The 21,250-nt window shown below is 40.2% G+C and overlaps 1 protein-coding gene across 8 annotated transcripts in view; it reads left to right on the top strand.

Annotated features, from left to right (window-relative positions):
- Positions 1-4,468: 4,468 nt before the first annotated feature.
- The window catches only part of ITPRIP (inositol 1,4,5-trisphosphate receptor interacting protein), a 43,630-nt gene continuing 26,848 nt past the window's right edge, over positions 4,469-21,250 (top strand). For 2 of the 8 annotated variants that reach the window (XM_074233768.1, XM_074233770.1), the window contains exons 1-2: positions 4,488-4,868; positions 20,162-21,044. The gene's annotated coding sequence lies outside the window, so the exon portion shown is untranslated. Of the gene's footprint in view, positions 4,869-20,161; positions 21,045-21,250 lie in introns of all 8 variants that reach the window. The other 6 variants (XM_074233765.1, XM_074233767.1, XR_012477897.1 and 3 more) reach the window with 6 other exon arrangements.

Here is a 21,250-nt window from a genome sequence, read left to right on the forward strand (position 1 = left end):
TCACTTCACTGTGAATCAGTTCATGTAGGTCTTTCAATTGCATAATCTTTCAAAAATATTTCTTAGCCTCAACCAATGAATCCTAGGGCCTTCTCACCTCTGTCTCTGAAAGAGCCTAGAGGTCAAACACCCTATAAGCCAGAGCTTCTATTAAATCCTTAGAAATACAGTCAATTAGCTGATTTCCTTTCCCATTAAGTCCATTATCTTTCAGGCAAGTGATTAATTTACCTTTTGGGAATAAGGATAAAAGAAGACAGTTATAACTGTAATGAAAGCATCAAGGAGAATGCCTTTTGGGTTGAACTGAAAGGAAGTTGATCACCCTTAATAAGTTGATCCAAGAAAAAAGTTCAACTGCCCTTGCATTCAAGTTATTTTGCAAAGATGAACTACATTTTAAAGTACTGAAAGAAGAAGCAGAAGTGATTCAGCTACAGGAAATAGGTCTATTAAAAATCATAGGAAGCCCAACAACAAGAGACAGAAAGAAAAATTCTATTTAAAATAACTGGAGACAGCCTATTTGAAGTCTATCTCCCAAGACAAACCCAGAAACTATATGAACATATTTTCACACAAATAAAGTCAGACCTAAATAAATGGAAAAATGTCAATTGGTCATGGGTAGGTCAAGCTAATATAATAAAAATGACAATTCTACTTAAATTACTTAATTAGTGCCATACCAATCAGCTACCAAAAATCAAGTCCTCAGAGTTAGAAAAAAAAATTCATCTGAACAACAAAAGGTCAAGAATATCAAAGGAATTAATGAAAAAGAATACAAAGGAAGGTGGCCTTGATGGGCCAGATCTAAAACTATATTATGAAGCAGCAGTCATCAAAATTGGTACTGACTAAGAAAGAGAGAAGTGAATCAGTAGATTAGATTAGGTTCAAAATGACTGTAGTAATTTACTGTTTGATAGACCCAAAGATACTGGTTTCTGGAATAAGAACTCACCATTTGATAAAAAATTTCTGGGAGAACTGGAAAATAGTTTGGCAGAATCTAGACATGGACCAACATCTCACACCCTATATCAAAATAAGGTCAAAATGGGTACATGATTTAGTCATAAAGGGTGAAACCATAGACATATTAAGAGAACAAGAAATCATTTGCAGATCTGTAAAAAGTGGAGAAGTTTGTGACCAAACAAGAGATAGAGAACATTATAAATTGCAAAATGCATGATTTCAACTAAATTAAAGTTTATGCACAAGTAAAATTAATGCAACCAAGATTGAGACAAATGCAGAAAGTTGGGAAACAATTTTCACAGCTAATGCTTCAGATAAAGGACTCATTTCTAAAATATATAGAGTATCAAATGTATAAGATTTCAAGTCATTCTCCAATTTATAAATGGTCAAAGGATATGAATAGGAAGTTTTCAAATAAAGAAATTAAAGCTATTTATAGTCATATGAAAAAATGCTCCAAATCAGTAAAGATTAGAGAAATGCAAATTACCATTACAACTCTGAGGTACTGCCTCACACCTATTAGATTGACTAAGAAGACAAAAAAAAAGGAAAATTATCAATGTTGAAGAGGATGTGTGAAAACTGGGATACTACTGCACTGTTGGTGGAATTGTTAATTGCTCCAGATATTCTGGAGAGCAATTTGAAAGTTTATCCAAGGAGCAATAAAACTGTGATTATCCTTTGATCCAGCAATACTACTACTAGATCTACATCACAAAGAGTTTATAATAAAAAACAACAGGAAAAGTTCTACAGGTTCAAAAATTAAATTAAAGTTAATAGTCCTTGGTCTTTGTTCAAACTCCACAGTTCTTTCTCTGGATACAGATGGTATTCTGTTGTGGCAAAGAACTGGAAATTGAGAGTACTGAAAGAAGTTGTTGAACAAGTTATGGTATATGACTGTTATGGAGTACTATTGTTCTGTAAGAAATGTGCAGTTGGATTTTAAAAAAGCATGGAAAGACTTGCATGAACTGAAGCTGAATGAAGTGTGCAGACCCAAGAGAACATAATGACAACAACTATGTGAGATTATTAACTATGTCTGATGCAACTTCTCTCATCAGTTCAGTGATCAAAGCCAATCCTGAGAGACCTGTTTTGAAAATGCTATCCACATTCAGAGAAAAAACTATGAAGTCTGAATGCAGAGCAAATCATACTATGTTACCTTTTGAAAACTTTTTTATGTTTTGTCTTTCTTTCTCATGGATTTCTTTCCCCTTAGTCCCAATTCCTCTCATCACAACATGATTCAAGGGGACTGACAACTGGCTTGGGGATGGGAAAAGGCCTGAAGCAGGAGCTAGGACTGCATCTGCTGGCTACTTGAGTTTGGTTCTGCCTATGAGGAATCATCATTCAGACTCGGGAAAGCAAGGGTGAAAATGAAACAAAAATTTATTTAAAAGGTTACAAGACATAGGAAGGGAGGGGGAGAGCTACAGAAAAAGAGATAGAAGAACAGCCAAGCAGAGTTGGCTGGACCATGGTCAGAGAAGACTGCGGCCCTGAACTGGAGTCCAACCCAGGTTTTTATGTCTTGCCTGTCATCCAGAGGGCAAAAGGTGAACTCCCTTTCTCTTACTGGACCAGGAATTAGGTAGAGGGTAAAGCCTAAGGTAGATCAGGATACAAATTTTACATTAAACATTGAATCAATTAAGCATTTACAATGAATCAATGGTTATGGGGATCTCCACCCAATTTGAGATTACAAATTGTTTCTGTTACAAACATAATTCTTTACTTCTAGTCGAGTAGGTGGTAGTCAACTTAAATTTCCATCCAATTTCTACATTCACAATTCTTTTCATCTTTCCCCTGCATCAGGACTTCAGAAGCACTTTGAAGGGAGTTAGTGCTTAAAAAAACATACAATTTTTTAATATTAAATACTGGAGGGGCAGCTAGGTGGCACAGTGGAGAGTACCAGCCCTGGAGTCCTGAGTACCTGAGTTCAAATCCAACCCCAGACATTTAATAATTACCTACCCATGTGGCCTTGAGCAAGCCACTTAACCCTATTTGCCTTTCAAAAACCTTAAAAAAAAAACTGGAGAGGAGTAGGGTGAACTTTTCAGGCCTAATGACCAGGCTATTCAAAAGCAAAAAAGATAGAGTGGAAATACCAAAAGGTCAAATTTTGACTGGAATATAGTGTAAAAGGGGTATTATGAGTTAAGTGACTCACCCAAGTATCACAGATAGCAACAACTCACAGAAGAGGCATTTGAGCCAGGTATTGGGACTCCAAATTCAATGCTCTTTTCACAATCTAGCCCAGCCCCTTCACTTTATGGATCAGGAAACTGAGACTGGAAGGAAAGGTGAAATGGTTTGTCCGAAGATTTTTGGCAAGACAGCTGTGCTAGATAGATTGCCCAGGACTCCTGACCATCAAAATCACTACATCCATGTAAGGGGTTGCTACTCTTGATTATCTCCCAATCTATCCTGAATATGTAACATGGGGGGGGGGGTAGTAAAAAGAATAATAGTTAGGACTCTTCTCTTTAAGGGCGATGGATAAATACTCTTGATAGGTGCCATGAGGATTGAAAGAGGGAAGGAGGGGAAAGGAGATTCCGGTTATCTTATAATTATCCTTCAGTTGGAAGGGACCTTAGAGACCAAAAGCACTAGCTCCCTTTAAAGTTCTGCTGTGAAGTCCTGATACAGGGGAAAGATGAAGAGAATTGTGAATGTAGAAATTGGGTGGAGATGTAAATTGACAATTATGTTACAATTATGATAGTAACAGAAACACTTTGTAATCTCAAATTGGGTGGAGATCCCCATTGGTTCTTCCTCAAATTGGGCTCCTTGTCTTTCTGAATCCAACACTGACTTATGGAAGGCCTCCTCTTGGGTTTACTAGCCAGAGTGGTAATTGCTGGTAGTCTTCTCACAGGGTTTTGGCAGAGCTGCTGAAAAGCCAATCTAGGCTAAGAAAACAGAAAAGCAAAAAGAAATGCAGTTTCCTTTATTAATAACAAAAGAAGAGAGAGCCCAAGTTTAGGGCAAGGTGGCTGAGTTGCTTTCAGTACCGTTACTGCTGCCCAGTTCATGTCTCCATCAAGTGAGTGACCACTTGGAGCAGAAGAGGAAATGAAGTAAACAGATCCCCCAAAGGTCTTTCGGACGGATCCCTTGGCCCGTGGCCCCGCTGCAGGCTCAGCACAGAGCTGGGAGGAGGGCAGACGTGTTTTTCCAAAGTTTATGTTGGAAATACTTGGGGGGGGAGCCACGGCATCTGTTCCGGCAGTCGCTACAGCAACTCCAAGCCGCTAGGAACCCCCGGGTTCCAGGCTGAGAGGGAGGGAGGTGCTTAATTAACCCGCTTGGCTCCGCCGGCAGGAACCGGCCATTTATTTAAGGCGGTCCTTCCCGGCCGCCCGGCCCCCCGCACTTTCCTTCCAGGTTTCGGTGCCCACCCCCGCCCCAGCCCGAGGAGACTGGCACCCCAGCCCCGGGGAGATGCCTAGCGGCCCCTCCCTCGGCCCCTTCGGTCCCCAGACTCCCGAGCCCGGGCAGGGCTTCCTTAAGCCGCGGCCGCGAGGCTGAAAGTTGAGGCGGGGGTTTTGTTCTTATAAGGAGGGGAAAAAAAGTTTCTCCGACATCCAGGAAATGAGCAACCCCCGAAGCCTCTTTGGGCCCTGCTGATGGAGGCCAGGAGGTCGGAATCCGCAGGATCGCCGGCTGCTTGGGGCTCATTAGGAGGAGAACCGCCGGGCAGCCGCTGAGCAGCTGGCACGCCTCAGTTTCCAACGCGCCGTAAACTTTTTGGCGACCCACCCGCCCGCCCTTGGGTGGGTGGGGGGAGTAAAGGGACAGAGAGCCAGAAGGCAGAGGGAGGACTGCTTCAGGTGAGTCCTGGGACCACCGCCTTGTGGTTTTGTCTTTGTTGCACTCTTCTCTTCAAGGGCGATGGATAAACACTCTCGATAGGTGCCATGAGGATTGAAAGAGGGGGAGACGGGAAAGGATATTCGGGTTTTCTTATAGTTATCCTTTAGTTGGAAGGAACCTTAGAGACCATAAAGTCTGATTCCTTCCTTTTACAGATGAAGAAACTGAGACCCAGAGTGAAGAATTGAATTGTTCAGGAACCGGGGCTCCTAGTTCCCAATCTAGGGCTCCAAGAACCCCATCAGATCTCTTACTGATTTTTTTTATGGACTTTGGGGCACTTGATAATAGGATTATTATCAAGGGGATCGGTAAACTGGACATCAGATAAAGTGATGTATTTGTATTGTTCCTCCCTCTTTTGGCTATGCTTGAGAAAGGATGCAGTTAAACTATCAAATCTGCTTTCCTTTTCCTATTCTGACTTGGCAGGGATAGAATTTTTCTATTTCTCCTCTACTGACATATTTTCAGACAAAGCTACCCTCATCTTCAACCCCCTTCTCCAGTTCTGTCATTTGATCTGAATGACAGGTTAAACTGATAAGTGAGTTTACAGATCACCTAATCCATCAGTTTTTAAAGGGTGGTCCAGTGACTCCTGGGAGTCTTCAGACTTTTTCAAAGGGTCTCAAAGGTTAAAACTATTTTCATAATAATACTGAGATTTTAATTTCTAATATAACAAATATCATAGAATGCATAATAACAAAAGTTTTTTTTTGGGGGGGGTCTCAATAATTTTTTTAAGAGTGTGAAGGAGACCAGAGACCAACAAGTTTGAGAACTGATGACCTAGACTATATCCACTTCTGTTAAAGGCATGAGGAGTCTGAGGCAGAGAGGGTTAAGGGACTTGTTCACCATTACATAGCTAGTTAGTGACAAAGTCAATCTAGCCTTCCATTTTTCTACACTTTGGTTCTTTCTTCACCTCTTTCTGATCAGGAGAATAAAAGGGTTTCCTGGACCCCTGAAATCTCATGGGAAAGACAACTTTTCCTTCTTCAGGTAAAGAAAAGTTGTAGTCAGTAGTTCATGTTTGTGGAGGTATCAAAGCAATGAGAAGATCTCTACCATGACCGGATGATGTTCCCACAGCTTCCTCTTTCTGAAGCTGTAATAAGGACCCAAATGCTGTGTGCAAATTTTTCCATTGACCAATCCTTCCTCTTCTCTTGTATGACTAGCATCTTTTGCCTTTCTTTACCCTCAATACATAGAGCTATATACCCTCTTTCTGAATTTCTCCTCAACGTTCAGGGAAAGGGAGAAAAGTTGAGGATCCCACAATGGCATGACCCATCTCTTTCAGGTGGAGCAAGCAATGTGGTGTTTGATGGGGGGGGATCCTTGACTTTTTGAGGACCTGAGTTCAAATTCTGCCTATTTATATGACTTTGGGCCACTTACTAGATCTCCTTGAGCTTCAATTTCTTCTTTTGTAAAATGTAGAGGGCTTGGACCAGATGGCCTCTGTAATGCCTTACAGCTTTAGAACTATGATCTCAAGGAGAAAGCTTTTTTTCTTCCTCCCTTCTTGATTTGGTTTCAGGTGCCAAAATGCTCTGAGGGTTCTGAGGCTAGAGAGTGCCTCAAACTCAGTTCTGCTTTTATCTCTAAAGCTATAGCTAAGTCTGCTTTTAGTCTTCCTCTTTGTGGTTTTACTTAGAGTTTTCCTTCTCAGAAGCCCTCTTGCTGCCTTTTTTTCTGAGAGAAGACAGGCTAGGGGGATGATGTCGTGCCCCAGGGATTTCACTAGAGACTCACTGAAGAAAGTGGATCCTGCACAACCCCCTCAGTAATAACATAATGACCTAGTTAAATTGTATATCTTCTTCCCTCCATCTACATGACCATGCTTTTTTTTACTTCTCATTGCTTACTAATTTTCTCTGTGCGTGTGTGTGTGTGACTGCATCAGACAATGCTAGATTCATATTTTCCATGTGCATAGTATGACTGTCATCTTTCTTGAGTGTTTTATTGAGTAGTTACAAATGGTGATATTTCCTTTGAGTGTTGGCCTCCAGTTCGATTAATATCAGAGGCATAGTCATATCTAGCTTCTAGTTTTAACGTGTGAAAAGTTCTAAACTTTTAACTTCTTTCCCATGCCTCAGATGCTGTTCTCAGAGAACTATTTTCTGAAATAAAGAACATCTGGGGTATGTATGCAGCTATTTTTATTTTGGTACTCACCTCAAAGTGTGGGAAACAAAGCAGAACCTCAGGGCTAAGTTATCTTTCAAAGATCCTGCTGGTTTGGGGATTTCACAGAGAACCATGGTCTTTTGGTCCTAGCTCAAAAATTCAGCTTTGGAAAAAAAATAAAATTAAAAAAATTTCAGCCTTGGGATAATAACTAGGGAGAGAAGACTGTGAGGGAATATTCTTTTAGCTGGAGATTGTGGCAAGTATCTCTCTTCTAGGGTGAATTTAAAAAGAGGAAGATTGAGGTAGCAGAGAGGTCACTGTAGATCATTTGGAATATTGTACCTATTTCTGGTCACCACATTTTAGGAGGGTCATTGATAAACTTGTTTGAAAGAGAGAATCACCATGGTGAAGGATCTTGAATGTCATATGAAAAACAGTTGAAGGAACTAGGGATATCTATTTGTTGGGTAGGGGAGACATGGTCATTATTTTGATACATTTGAATGTTCATTACAGAAAAAGGATTAATTTTGTTCTCTGTGGCTCTGGGGCTGGAGAATTAGGACTAACAAGGGGAAATTTCAGGGAGGCACATTTTGAATCAATGGAAGAAACAATTTTTTCCTAATTAACAAACTGTTTTAACTAGTTTTAACTAGTTCCATGACCCTAAATTGCTCATTTCTCTGTGCCTCAATTTCATCAACTTCAAATCAATAGAAGAAAGGTTGTACTGGATAAGCAATTTTTAACTTGGAGTTTATGAATAAATATTAGAAGGTGTGTGACTTTGGAAAGGAAAAAATCATGCCTTTATTTTTAATAACTTCTCACTGAAATTAAGCATTTCCTTCAGTTAAAAATATAGAGGGACAGCTAGGTGGTGCAGAGGATAGAGCACAGGATAGGCCCTGGAGTCAGGAGTACCTGAGTTCAAATATGGTCTCAGACACTTAATAATTATCTAGCTGTGTGGCCTTGGGCAAGTCACTTTAACCCCATTGCCTTGCAAAAACATACACACACACACACACACAAACACACACATAAATAACAGGGACAGCTATGTGGAGCAGTGGATAGAGCACAGACCCTGGAGTCAGGAGGGTCTGAATTCAAATGTGACTCCTGAGTTCAAATGTGACTTCAGACACTTAATACTTACTTAGTTGTGTACTTTGGACAAGTCACTTAATCCCAGTGCCTTGCAAAAATAATAAAAAAAAGAATATAGGTAACATGAACATTATTTATAGATGGAGTCCATGGTCTTCCTCAAACTGCAAAAGGGATCCATGACACAAAAAATGATTAAGAACTCTACAACTCCTCTACAAGATATTCAATAAACCCTTCTAGGAAAGAGGTCTATTCCTTTGTCCATTAGTGATTCTCTAGGGGAAATAATCAAGGGGAAATTGGGTGATCTGTCAGATATTATATTGGATGGGAAGTTAGACAAAGGTAACAGATCCCTTCCAACTGTAAGATTCTGTGATTCTAAGTTTGTGTCTGGATCTCTCCCTCCCCCACTCCTACTATTCTGCTCCCAAGATGGGGAATGTATGATAGTATTGGTTGAGATTCTACAAGAGGGATTGTAGAATACATAACCTATATCACTGGAAGGGAGAGGGAAGGGAAAGAGACAGAAAAATGGGGAACTCAAAATCTTTCCAAAAAATGAATGTTGAAAGTTATCTTTACATGCAATTGGAAAAAATTTTTTGAAAAAATTTAGAGTGTTTGTAGAGTTGTGGAAAAAATGTTAGGAGGATGGGGCAGCTAGGTGGCCCAGTGGATAGAGCACCGGCCCTGGAGTCAGGAGTACCTGAGTTCAAATTGGACCTCAGACACTTAATAATCACCTAGCTGTGTGGCCTTGGGCAAGCCACTTAACCCCATTTACCTTGCAAAAAAAAAAAAAAAAGATGGTAGGAGGTTGAAGGTTAGTTTGGAAATACCTAACCATTGGTTCTTCCTCAAATTGGGCTCTTTGTCTTTCTGAATCCAACACTGCCTTCTGAAAGGTCTCTTGGGTTTACTAGCCAGCATGGTAAATGCTGGTAAGTCATGGCTCACTAACTTCTCACAAGGGTGTTGGCAGAGCTGCTGAAAAGTCAATCTAGGCTAAGAAAACAGAAAAGCAAAAAAAAATTCAGTTTAATAATAATAATAAAAGAAGGGAGAGCCCAAGGTTAGTGCACGGTGGCTGGATTGATATCAGTGACAGCAGAGAGCCCCTGACATAGCTGGTGACTCCCCTTCTTAATTACTGGGTGGCAAGAGGTAGCAAATCCAGTTTGGAGACTGGATGGCATCAAGGTAATGACTAAGTCTTGCCAGGGTGTGTCTGGAAGAAATGTGCTGCCTTATGCAGGATACCTGGCTCACAGCTGCCAGTGGGGAAAGGGTGGAGGGAAAAAGGAAGCTGACAAAGAATCCTTTACCCTTTCTCCCAACATGAAAAGGGAAAGATGGTGAAGAGCTGAAGACATAAAGTCCAGAATTGCCAATGAAAAGGACAAATAGAACTGTGATATCTCACAATGAGTTCCTTCTCTGTGACAGAGGCAGCCTTATAGTAAGGTACTGGACTTCGATTTTAAAAGACCTTTTAGATACTGTTGTAGGATCTTACTTTCTCACACCTATTAGGCATATGACCTGGGAAAGTCCCTTAATCTCTCTGTAAAATGAGAATGTACCTACCTCATAGGGTTGTTCTGAGGATCAATTGAGATTATGGATGTCTAGTACTCTGTAATTCTTTTTTATTTTTATTTTTTAGGTTTTTGCAAGGCAATGGGGTTAAGTAGCTTGCCCAAGGTCACACCGCTAGGTGATTATTAAGTGTCTGAGGTCCAATTTGAACTCAGGTACTCCTGACTCCAGGGCCAGTGCTCTATCCACTGCACCACCTAGCTGCCCCTCCAAGTATTCTGTAATTCTTAAAGTGTATGAAAGATGAGCTATTCTCACATCTGTCTTTAGGTAAAGTAAGAGATCACCTACTTAGCAAAAGATGAATGCCTCACCTGTTTACAGAAACCTAAAATCATTCTGACAAGAGATATGGCTTTTTATTCCAATGTGAGAGGAAGTTTGGAAGTGACAGCTAGGTTGTGCTTTTCAATAAATAACGGTTGGGGCACTAGGTGACACAGTGGATAGAGCATATGCCTTGCAAAAACCTAAAAAAATAAATAAATAATGTGGGGTTAGGAATTCACAAACTCAGTTTTTGTGTGGCCTAGGAAAAGTCACTTAATCTCTCTAGACTTCAGTTTCGTAATCTTTAAAATGAGGAGGTTAGGCTATATGACTTAGAATATCCACTTCTCTTCCACCCTTCCAGATCTATAGCCTATGAATATTCAGCCTCAAATGAAAGATAGAATATTGTAATTAAACTACATTTACAATCAGGCATAAGGGGCTAATACCAAATTCCCGAAGAAGAGCAAGTCTGGAAAAATCAAGACGGTGCTGAGGGCTTGAAACTGGGAGGAGAGGGGGAAGGAAGTTCATAGGTAGGGGGCAGCTAGGTGGCGCAGTGGATAAAGCACCGGCCCTGGAGTCAGGAGTACCTGGGTTCAAATCCGGTCTCAGACACTTAATAATTACCTAGCTGTGTGGCTTTGGGCAAGCCACTTAAGCCCACTGCCTAGCAAAAACCTAAAAAAAATAAAATAAAATAAAAGGAGGTTCATAGGCTAAAGAGGGTCCTGATTTCACCATATAGTTCAGGATTCATCTTGGTATTAGGACAGAAGGCTAGCTCATATAGGCCCAGAACTGTTCTATGTATAACTTGAAGTCATCAATCATCCATCAGGGGCAAGAAGTGTAAATTCTGACTCCAAGATGATGACTGGTTAGGAGCTGCCCCCCTCCACTTCTGCTCTTGATGAACTCCATTTACTCAGAGATAAATTTTCTAACCCAAAAGGATCTCTGGGTTTTGTTATCCAACCAAGTTCCAGGAGCTAAGTGAATGGAATATGCCTTGTATATGCATGTACCCTGTGTTTTGTCACTGATAAATGTGCTAAGTGGCACAGTGGATAGAGGGCTGGGCCTAAAATCAGGGAGACTCAAATTTCTGTGTCCAAATATGACCTTAGACACTTACTGTGTGACCCTGGGCAAGTCACTTCACCCTGTTTCAGTTTTTTCATCTGTTAAATGAGCTGGAGAAGGAAAAGGCAAGCCACTCCAATATCCTTGCCAAGAAAACTCCAAACAGGGTCATAAAGAGTCATATAAAACTGAAAAACAAGCTAACAACAGCAAATGTTTACTCCATATCAACGCATCCTGGGCCTGGGTACCCTTTTGCTGGTTTATGGTGCCTCTCACAAAGTGGTCTTCCTTTCCAATCATTTCCTTCTTCCACTCCACCCCCTTCTTGTTCTTTTAAGTTTCTTAGCCCTATCTAGGCCTAACAAGTGACTAGGTGAATAGTAGAGGGCAGGACCTGGAGTCAGGAATATCTAATTTCAAATCCAGCCTCAAATGCTTACTAGGCACATGACCCTTAACTTCTGAATGCCTCAATTTCCTCATGTAAAATGAGGGGAAAAATAAAATAAAATAATAGCACCTATCTTATAGGGTTGTTCTAAGGATCAAATGAGATTTGTAAAACATTTATTTATCAAAGGACTTGTTCCTCTTGTCCTCACCAATAAAAGTTTTAGTTATCTTTAAGGTTTCAAATGAAGTATTCTTTTTCTGGTGTCAGTTCCCTTCTAAGAATGTAAGTCTCTGTCACAATGTAAGTCTCTGTCACACCAGCCTAGAGTGGTTAGTCTTAGGGTCATGAAGGTTTTCAACACTTAGGGTCATGGTTCAAACCCTATAGTTCAAGCAGATCAGCTAGAAATCCGAGGAGCCAAATCATGGCAAGCTAAAGCAAAGAGATTCATAACTATTGATCTGTGGTAGTAAACAAAACCTTCACTGGAAGTGTCTAGGTCTGGGGGGGGGCACCTGTTACATATGAGCTGGGATTCTTACCTTTGTTTTTTGCATCCTAGGCCCCTTTGCCAAGTCAGTCTAGTGAAATCTAAACACCCCTTTCGAAAATAATGTTTTTAAATGCATTAAATATTTAATATTACAATAGAAATAGTTGATATTAGATTAAAGCTTATGTTAAGTATTTATTGTATTAAAATCATTTATCCATTTTTTTTTATAAATCTCCCCTTAAAGACTCTCAGCTTAGTGTTTTCTATAAAACCTGAAGTCACTTAGCTGATAGCTACTAGTTGCCTTATGAGCCACTAAAGGATTTCTATGACCTTTTTATCTTTCTTTTGTTTTTTTTTTTTAGGTTTTTGCAAGGCAGTGGGGTTAAGTGGCTTGCCCAAGGCCACACGGCTAGGTAATTATTAAGTGTCTGAGGCTGGATTTGAACTCAGGTACTCCTGATTCCAGGGCCGCTGCTCTATCCACTACGCCACCTAGCCGCCCTTCTATGACCTTTTTTAAGAGGGACTGGAGTTGCTTAAGACTCCTTGCTAATCATTGCCTGAACCTTTCCTAGAAGACTGTGTCCCTGGTTCCTAGGGTCTGACCACCTTCTTACTGCCATCATCATCTGAAGTTTAGACAAAGAGCCTTGATTACAGAGATTCTAAGAGGCCCCAAATGATGGAGAGAGTACCTTTTCACATGTGTTTGTTAGAAGTGAGTACAATACTGCCAGTCATAAAGTTTCTGTGTCTTTTAGGCTTGAAAGATCCACAAAGAGAGTCAAATTTTAGGAATGGCCTATAACAGACAAACAAATTGAAAAGGAATGTGAATCTGTATTTCTTTTGTGGGGGGGATTGGGCAATTATTTGGAACTAGAGAAAGATTAATCAGTTCATTAAACCCCTTCTGATGAACTAAAAAAAATCTCCAAATGGAACTGGGCCATGAAAATCTACCACTTTGCTATATAGTCCTTCTTCCATCTGCTTCCATTCTGATCTATGACATCACTAGAATAATAACTGCCTATGTGTGTCAACACCGTTGCCAAGGGTAATACCAGTACCACAGGGTAAGATGCTCCCAAGACACCACCTAAAAGTTTATTGGCATAAAAGCAGGTCCCAAAGTGAAAATATTCAAAGACTTTAACTTCCCTAGGGGTTCTCTGGGGATTTTATCAGGGAGCATGGTTGGTGTAGATTTACCCAGATTAAGCCAGACTTGAGCCACTTCGATGCAATGGGGGAATCATAGGGCTTAGCAGAAGTAGCCATCACAGATCATTAAGTCTTATACCTTTTTTGATCTCTCAGGCCTTTTTGAGGCTGGGGTCAGGGGAGAGGCAAGTTAAAACTTTAGAAATCCCTAGGGCTTCGTGACCTCAGCTTGGAGGTGTCTGCTGTTTCTACTACTAGGTTCTGAGTTTGGCAGAAGGAAAGAGAAGCTCCAGGGTTCTGGCAGAGTTCTTCAAACTATGGCTTGTGGGTATGGAGTGAAGCATAGCTCCAGGTGAGGGTTTTCTGTTAGTCCTAGTCACATATCTGCCTTTACCTCTGTCATCTTACTCCTCCTTACTTTGTTGTACGATGGTAAGAATATTGGACAAGAAATTAGAAGACCCAGATTCTTATGATATCTCTACAACACTTATGTTACCCCGAACCAGATACTTCCCTTTTTTCTCCAGTTTCAAACTCTTCATCTGTAGAATGGGGGAAGGGAATGGGGGTAGGGAATGGGGGTGGGGCTGGACAACTCTAAAGTTCCTCCTACCTTGAATAATCTGTGACTCTTAATTTTTACTCTGTCCCCCCAAGAGTGACACAGACTGAAAATGTACATGGGAATACCAAGGAGTTAAATAAACTCAAGTATTTAGCTGTGGTTCTCCCTTACCTGGAAGAATCCTTAAGAGAATGCAGGGATGTTTAGGGAAATCCTCTTGAGAGGCAGTGTGGGATAATAGGGAAAAGACAACACTTGAAAGCAAATGAATTCAAAGCCCATTCTTATTATTGAATAACTATGATTATGTGTCCCAGTTTCCTCATCTGTAAACTGAAAGGGCTGGACTGAGTGACCTCTGAAGTCCCACCCAACTCTATTTCTGTGATCTTATAATCTTTTTTGAGTGACACTGGGGACAGTGGCCTTGACTGCCTTTCCACTTATGAAAACTCTGGAATTGAATGATGCTCTCCACTTAATTGAGAGATAGCTCTGTCTACACTGTGATGGGTCCATCTGCTGTGTCCCTTTAATTGCTTCTGTTTTACAGTAATCTAGAATGAGAACAAAATGAAAAGAACATAACACTTGACTGCAATCAGAAGATTGCAGAGTAGAACTAAAGATATATTTCCAACTAGAAAAGTGATGAGAAATGAGACTAGGTTAGAGAAGAAAGGTGTGACAATTCTTCTCTCCTTGATGCTTGCATCTAAAGTGCTTGACTTGGGGTCCAGAGGACTGGTTTAATTCTGCCTTCAACATTTACTGGGCAAGTCACATAGCCTTTTGGTCTATAAAATGCAAACAAAAGTACTTCTTTGAAGTTATTGTGAGGGTTAGATGAGATAAAGTACTTTGCAAATAGCATATCTTAGAGATGTAAACTACTAATATTATCATCTTTCTGAAATGAGTTATGCAGACCTGCTTTGAGACAGAGGTTTGATCATCTAATGCTTTCCAGATTTTATGAAAAATTATGGAAAAATAAAATAAAAATGGGCAGCTAGGTGGTGCAATAGATAAGAGTGCTGGGTCTAGAGTCAGGAAGACCCATCTCCCTGTGTTCAAATCCTGCCTCGGACATATATTAAGGGTATTACCCTGGGCAAGTCATTAACTCAAGTCATTAACCCTCTTTGCCTTATTTTCTTCATCTGTAAAGTGAACTGGAGAAGGAAATGGCAAAGCACTTTAGTAAGAAATCACTGAATGGAGTCATGAAAAGTCAGACATGACTGAAGAACAACAATTATAAAAATTTCCCTAGATACAGTTGCCTGATATATATATAAACATAGCTGTGGGTAAAGATGAAAGTCAGGCTTATAGTCTATAAAGAACAGGGAGCTAATTCATGAATGATATTTCTATTTACAAGTCTCTTCTGGAAACTAATTCTTGAAGCAGCATTTCTACTTTGATTGTGACCCTTTGCATGGAAAGGATATTTACAGATTATATCTTAATCCTTTGTGTGGAAAGGTAAAGCAATTTTGAGACAAAAATGAGAGAGAGAAGCTAATTATTACCCCTATTTCCATGCCCTTAAGACTATTCCCATTTTTTTGGGTGATTCAGGCAGATGGGTCTCAATTTCCCCATCTTCTAAATGGGGTTAATAACAGTCACCATAGATCCTATTCAGAGAGTACTTTGAGATCATCAGATGAAAGTCATTAGATAAATGCAAAGCACATTATTATTGAAACATCTAAGCCACAAATGAATAATTCTGAGTGACTGGAATGTCACTTTGAAAAGAGCCACACTGGAATGTGTGGCCTGGAAAAGGGGTCTAGAATTTCTCTCAAATTTGACCTGCCTTGGGTCAGGTTGATTCCCCTTCCTTTGCTTTTTGTCTTTCTCTATAGTTACTGCTAGGGAGCCCCAGCCCCTTCTGAATTCTTCGTTCTAAACCAATTTCAGATGTGGAGGGAGGCAGGAAGGGAAGAAAGTGTGGGGTGGCGGAAAGAGAGAGGAGGAGGAGGACAAAGGAGAGGGGATATCTTGAAGTTTGGGACTCATCCAGAGACTGAGAGGGAATGTGCTTATTGGCTATCCTCTTGGGAATGTGTTTCATTAGCCTTCTATCCAGGGAGGGTAGAAAAGGCAAAGGAAGCCCTCAGCTTTGGATTTATGAAAGCAGTCTTTGTTCTCCCACTTCTTTATTCCACAGTCACTGAGAATGCAAAGCTTTTGCAAACCCAAATTAATGTAAAACGTGTGGTGGAGGTCATCCAGCATTATCACTTGTGAACTGCACAACATGTCTTATATCTCAACATACCTCTTGTCCTTAGAGACACGCTGTCTGTCTGTCTGTCTGTCTGTCTGTCTGTCTGTCTGTCTGTCTGTCTCTCTCTCTCTCTCTCTCTCTCTCTCTCACAGAATCCTTTGCCTGAGAGAGGACAGTATACCTAAACTGCCTCCCAGAAACTCTACAGTCTCACAATCATTTTGTTCATATATCTCTTATTTATTTATTCAACTTTAGTATCATATCAATCCACACTACCAACAAGTAATCGCAATGCAATGGGACATAGTGGGAAGAGCATTAGATTTAAAAGAGACGAGAAGACCTGGATTTTGAATTCTGCTTCAGACATTTAACAAATGGGCAATTCTTGGCAAGTCATTTCACTTCTCAGAACTTTGGGTTCCTCTTCTATAAAATGTAGTTAAATAAAAGCACTTCCCAGTATTATTATATCATATAAGATAGTCTATGGAAAACCCTTTGTAAATCTTAGTCATGTAAGTATCAGTTGTTTTTCACTAATCAACCTTTCCCCACTTCTTGCTCCACCAATACTATCATTACCACTATGTGTTAAATTTATTTAAGAGCAGAAATGAAATCTGCACCTTCACTGTGAACCACTTCTTTAGGTCTCCAGGGTCTGTAACACAAAACCTTGTATGTAGTAGTAGTTGTTTCAATTGTGTCTGACGTTTTGTGACCCCATTTGGGATTTTCTTGACAAAAATACTGGCATGACTTGCCACTTTCTTCTCCAGTTTATTTTATAGATGAGAAAACTGAGGCAAACTGGGCTAAGTGATTTGCCCAGGGACACACACACACACACACACACACACACACACACACACAAAGTGTCTGATATTAGATTTGAACATAGATCCTTCTGATTCCAGAGTCATTGCTACATCTACTAAGTCATCTAGCTGCCCCTTTCATTTTCTTTTTGAAAGAGACTGGGGGTGGCTAGGTGGTGCAGTGGATAGAGCAACAGCCCTGGAGTCAGGAGTACCTGAGCTGAAATCCAACCTCAGACACTTAATAATTACCTAGCTGTGAGGCCTTAGGCAAGCCACTTAGCTCCATTTGCCTAGCAAAGAAAAAAAAAAAACCCAAAAAGAAAGACTTTGGATAGAGTTGGGTTCAAATTCCACCTCTGACACAAATTAATTGTGCTCCCTGAACAAGTCACTTCATTTCATAGTGTTCCAGACAACTCAAAACTATGAGTTATAGAACTGTAACTGACCTACAGTTATAAATGAAGTTTTCTTTTCTGGAAATTTCCTTATATCTAGGGGGAAAATGCAGATTAGGATATTCTATCACCCCTCCACAAAGTATGTTTATTTTGAGTAATTACAGAAGTTTGATTGTGTTCATTTTTATATTCCAGTGAAAAACTCAAATTATAGTATCATAAAATTTTGATATTTTGATAGGAGATCTCAATGATCATCTAATCCAATTTTCTCATTTTAGTACAGATGAGAAAGTTGAACTACAAAGAGTTTAAGAGACTTGTCCAAAGTCCCACAAACTGATGACAGGTATAGAATTCAAATCCAGATCTTTTTACTGCTCCCCAGCAAGGAGAGTTTGAGGAGAGCCCAGGTCTACTCATCTGAAAACTGTTTCCCAGGTTTGGGACCCCAATCTCTCTACTTCCCAGAAAACACATTTCTGAAAAGGCAGAGGGAGGGAGGGAGTTTTTGGCCTAGAAGGGTGAAGAAATGAGAGGAAGGGGAAGAGGAGAGAGGAGGAGAGAGAGAACTGAGTGTATATGTGAATATACAAGTTAAATGGGAGGAAGCAGCTGGCAATGCTAACTGTATTCTATGACTTTATGGTCCCATGGGCTTGGTCTCAAAATAAAACCGGTTGGCTCTGAGTAATGCAACCAGGGTGTAGGAGGGTGGTAGGGCAGGCAGACACCCTAGCTCTTATTGTTCAACCAGTCCCTGGCAGTAGAGAACACAACAATCAAGCTCTTAATTTTTTATAACTAGGCTGGCCTCTTTCTTTTTTGTCTGATCTTATTGTTCCCCCCCTATTAAGATGAAAGGAGCTGTTAGAATTTTACAAGCTCAGAGACAACCTCTTTGTATGTGTAAGTGTGTTTGTGCATATTCCCAGTTCTTTCCCCATCTTCTTCTGTCTCTCTCCTGACCCTAAGTTTTGGTCTCCATATCATTTCAGTGCAGTCCTGGAAGAAAGTGGAATAGGTAAGGGATCTTGAAGAAGACAGGAAGGGGCTTCCCAGGGTTAAGAGTTAAAAGTTTGGTACCTTCAGGAGGAGAAGGATCCTGCCCTATCAGCATATGGGGAGAGAGGGATAAGTAGGGGAGGACATGTGACTGGCTGTGCCTCATAAGACATGAAGAAGTAAGTGTAAGACACTGTCTCTTTCCAGCCTTTGAAAGAATTTTTGTTTTTGTTTTGAGGCTGGAACAACTTTCTGATAGGGCTGCTTTTCACTTCTGACTTGTCTTTGTTATTGAGGGAACAGAGAGGGAGTCTCAAGGATGGATTTCAGACCCAGTTATTCTCCATTACTTCTCTGAATGGGTTGAAATAAGCAAAAGGGACTGGTTTGATATTCCAACCACTCTGAGGCACCTGAGCAGAGCTTGCAAACCAAATGGTTCCTTCTGTCTCAGTATCGTCCAACCTAAACCCAGACTGGCCAAGCTCTAGGAAGGTAAACCATAGCTATCAGCTGATACAGGAACATCGATATAGGTAGACTGGTTCCTTGGTGTGAGTCAGCCTATAACAACCTAACTGCTATGAGTGAATAGGCAGAAGAAAAACAAATACAGATGAGTCCCCTAATATGGAAAAATGCCATACCATGTACTTTCCCCAAAGCTTTTTTTTATAAAACAAAGGGGCCTTTGTGTTACTTTAACCTTTTCCCTTTATTACTGTGTGGAGCGACCTTACCCCACCAAAATTTAAATTACAATTCTATGAAAATTTGGCATGGTGAGGTGTCATAAGCACAGAAGATTAAGAGGAATTAATATGGTATGAGTGGATTAGTTGTGTGACTCTAGATAAGTCACTTAACCTGTTTGTATCTTGATTTCATCCTCTGTAAAATGATGCTTTTTAAACCAATTTTTTCTCCAAAGAGGATTGGGGATGATAGAGGATCCGATAAACTCAGTGACCTTTAAGGCCCCTTCCCCCTCTAAGTTTATGATCCTTTTCATGTGACTTTAGGTAATCTCTTGACTTCACTGGATCTCATTTTCTCCATCTGTAAAATTTAGGGTTGAACTAGATACAGAGATAGCAAAAAAGTGGCCTCTAAAACACCTGAGTAAATGTAGTTAGGAAATGTTTAACAAGATAAATAAAAAATATAGCATAATATTAATATTGTTAATTAATGATTTTCTAAATACACAATGTTTCTATTTGTTTGTACTACTGGATCAGAAGATTTCAAAAACCTCCTTCCAACTCTGACTTCAAGGAGAAAATATAGGTGATTACTGAGAACATTCCAAATACAGGGAACAGTATGAGCAAAGGGACATAGGAATTCAGGGGGACAAGATATAGAGTAGATCAATTTGACTGAATGATAGTTTAGGTTGGAGCTTGGAGGGAAGGAAAGACTAGAAAGACTGGCTGTGATGAGACTGTGGAGAACCTTGGAGAACAGGCTGAAGTTTATTATTCAGTAGGTATTGGGGAGATATAGAAGATATTTGACCAGAGGAATGTCATGATCAGCAGCTATCCCTCTAACACAAATACGGTCCAGGGCACTGTGGAAATTTTGTATGTTGAGATAATGGATGTTTTGGAATCAGGCAGCAGGGAGGGAAGGACTCCTTGTTCCCAGGAAGATTGATGGCACACATTTCCCTTTATAACCTTTTACCTAAGGGAAGGAGTACAGTCTGAGGGCAGGAAGGATGTCTGCCTTTTCACCCAAGCACCCAAGTCCCCTTCCTGTGCCTTGCCTCTGAACATTCTCTGCCAACTAACTGTCACTAGTGGAGTGGAGTGAAGCTGGAGGTTGGTGTTAAAGCTGACTCAAACTCAATTCATTGATCTGAAGAGAAATTTTGTTCCTTCATCCAACAGGTATCCACTCATCCCTTACTTTGTATCAAGCACTAAACTAGGCACTGTGAAGAAGGGCTCCACCTTCAAAGAGTCATTGAAGAAGCAAGATTCCTGGAAAAGTTGAGTATTAAAATGAATTGGCATCTAATTAAGTTCCTAAGACCTGTAGAATCCATGGAAAGAGAGATATCAGAGTGAGCTGACCTGGTACACAAACTCTTCATGGAAGTAGAAGTTGATCTCAACCTTGAAGGTAGGATTATGTTGGAAAAGTAAGACAATCAGGAAACAGCATGAACAAAATTACAGAGGCAAGAAAAGGTACCATGTACTATTAGGGAATCTGACTAGACAGGAGTCTCCTTATAGAATAGGGGTTCAAGAGAGAAGGCTAAAAATCATTTTCAGGAAGGTGATCATTTGGTATGCTTTGGGGATAGTTGAAGAAGAGAGCAGTATCACTGGAACCAAGAGAGGGGAGAGGATCAAAAGAATAAAGTACCACAGAGAAGTTGAGAATGATGAGAAATAAGAGAAAATTATTTGACAAAATGATTAGGAGTTCAGTGGTAACCTTAGAAGCATTTCAGTAGAGTGGTATGGATAAAATCCAGTTTGCAGGAGATTAATGAGGATTTGGGAAGTAAAGGCAAAAAAAAATTTAGTCTGATATTAGTGGAAATGGGAGTGAGCTAGAAGTTACAGGTAAATCAAATGATTGTTTTTTTAAACAATTTTTTTTCTCCATAGAGGATTGGGGATGAGAGAGGATCCAAGCATGTTTGAAACTAAGAGGAAAATCAGAGTTTGAAAATGTACTGGGGGGAAGAATTGAATTGGGGATGTTGAAGAAGAGAGAGGGTTCAAAAACAGAGACTAGAAACTGTTCTCCCCAGGATAAGTAAGCACTTTTCTCAAGTTTTCTTTCTTTTTTTTCTCTTCCACTATTCCTTCTCCCTACTAGAATCATAGCTTCTTAGAGCTGACAGGAATCCCAGAGGTCATACATATCCAAGCTCAATTCAAAACATAAATCTTGTCTATGATAATTCTTAACAAGTAGGTCACTCATTTAGCCTTTGTTCAACTACCTCTCAAAGTGGGTGG

Source organism: Macrotis lagotis, chromosome 4 (assembly GCF_037893015.1).
Source record: "Macrotis lagotis isolate mMagLag1 chromosome 4, bilby.v1.9.chrom.fasta, whole genome shotgun sequence".
In the NCBI taxonomy this organism is placed as follows: Eukaryota; Metazoa; Chordata; class Mammalia; order Peramelemorphia; family Peramelidae; genus Macrotis; species Macrotis lagotis.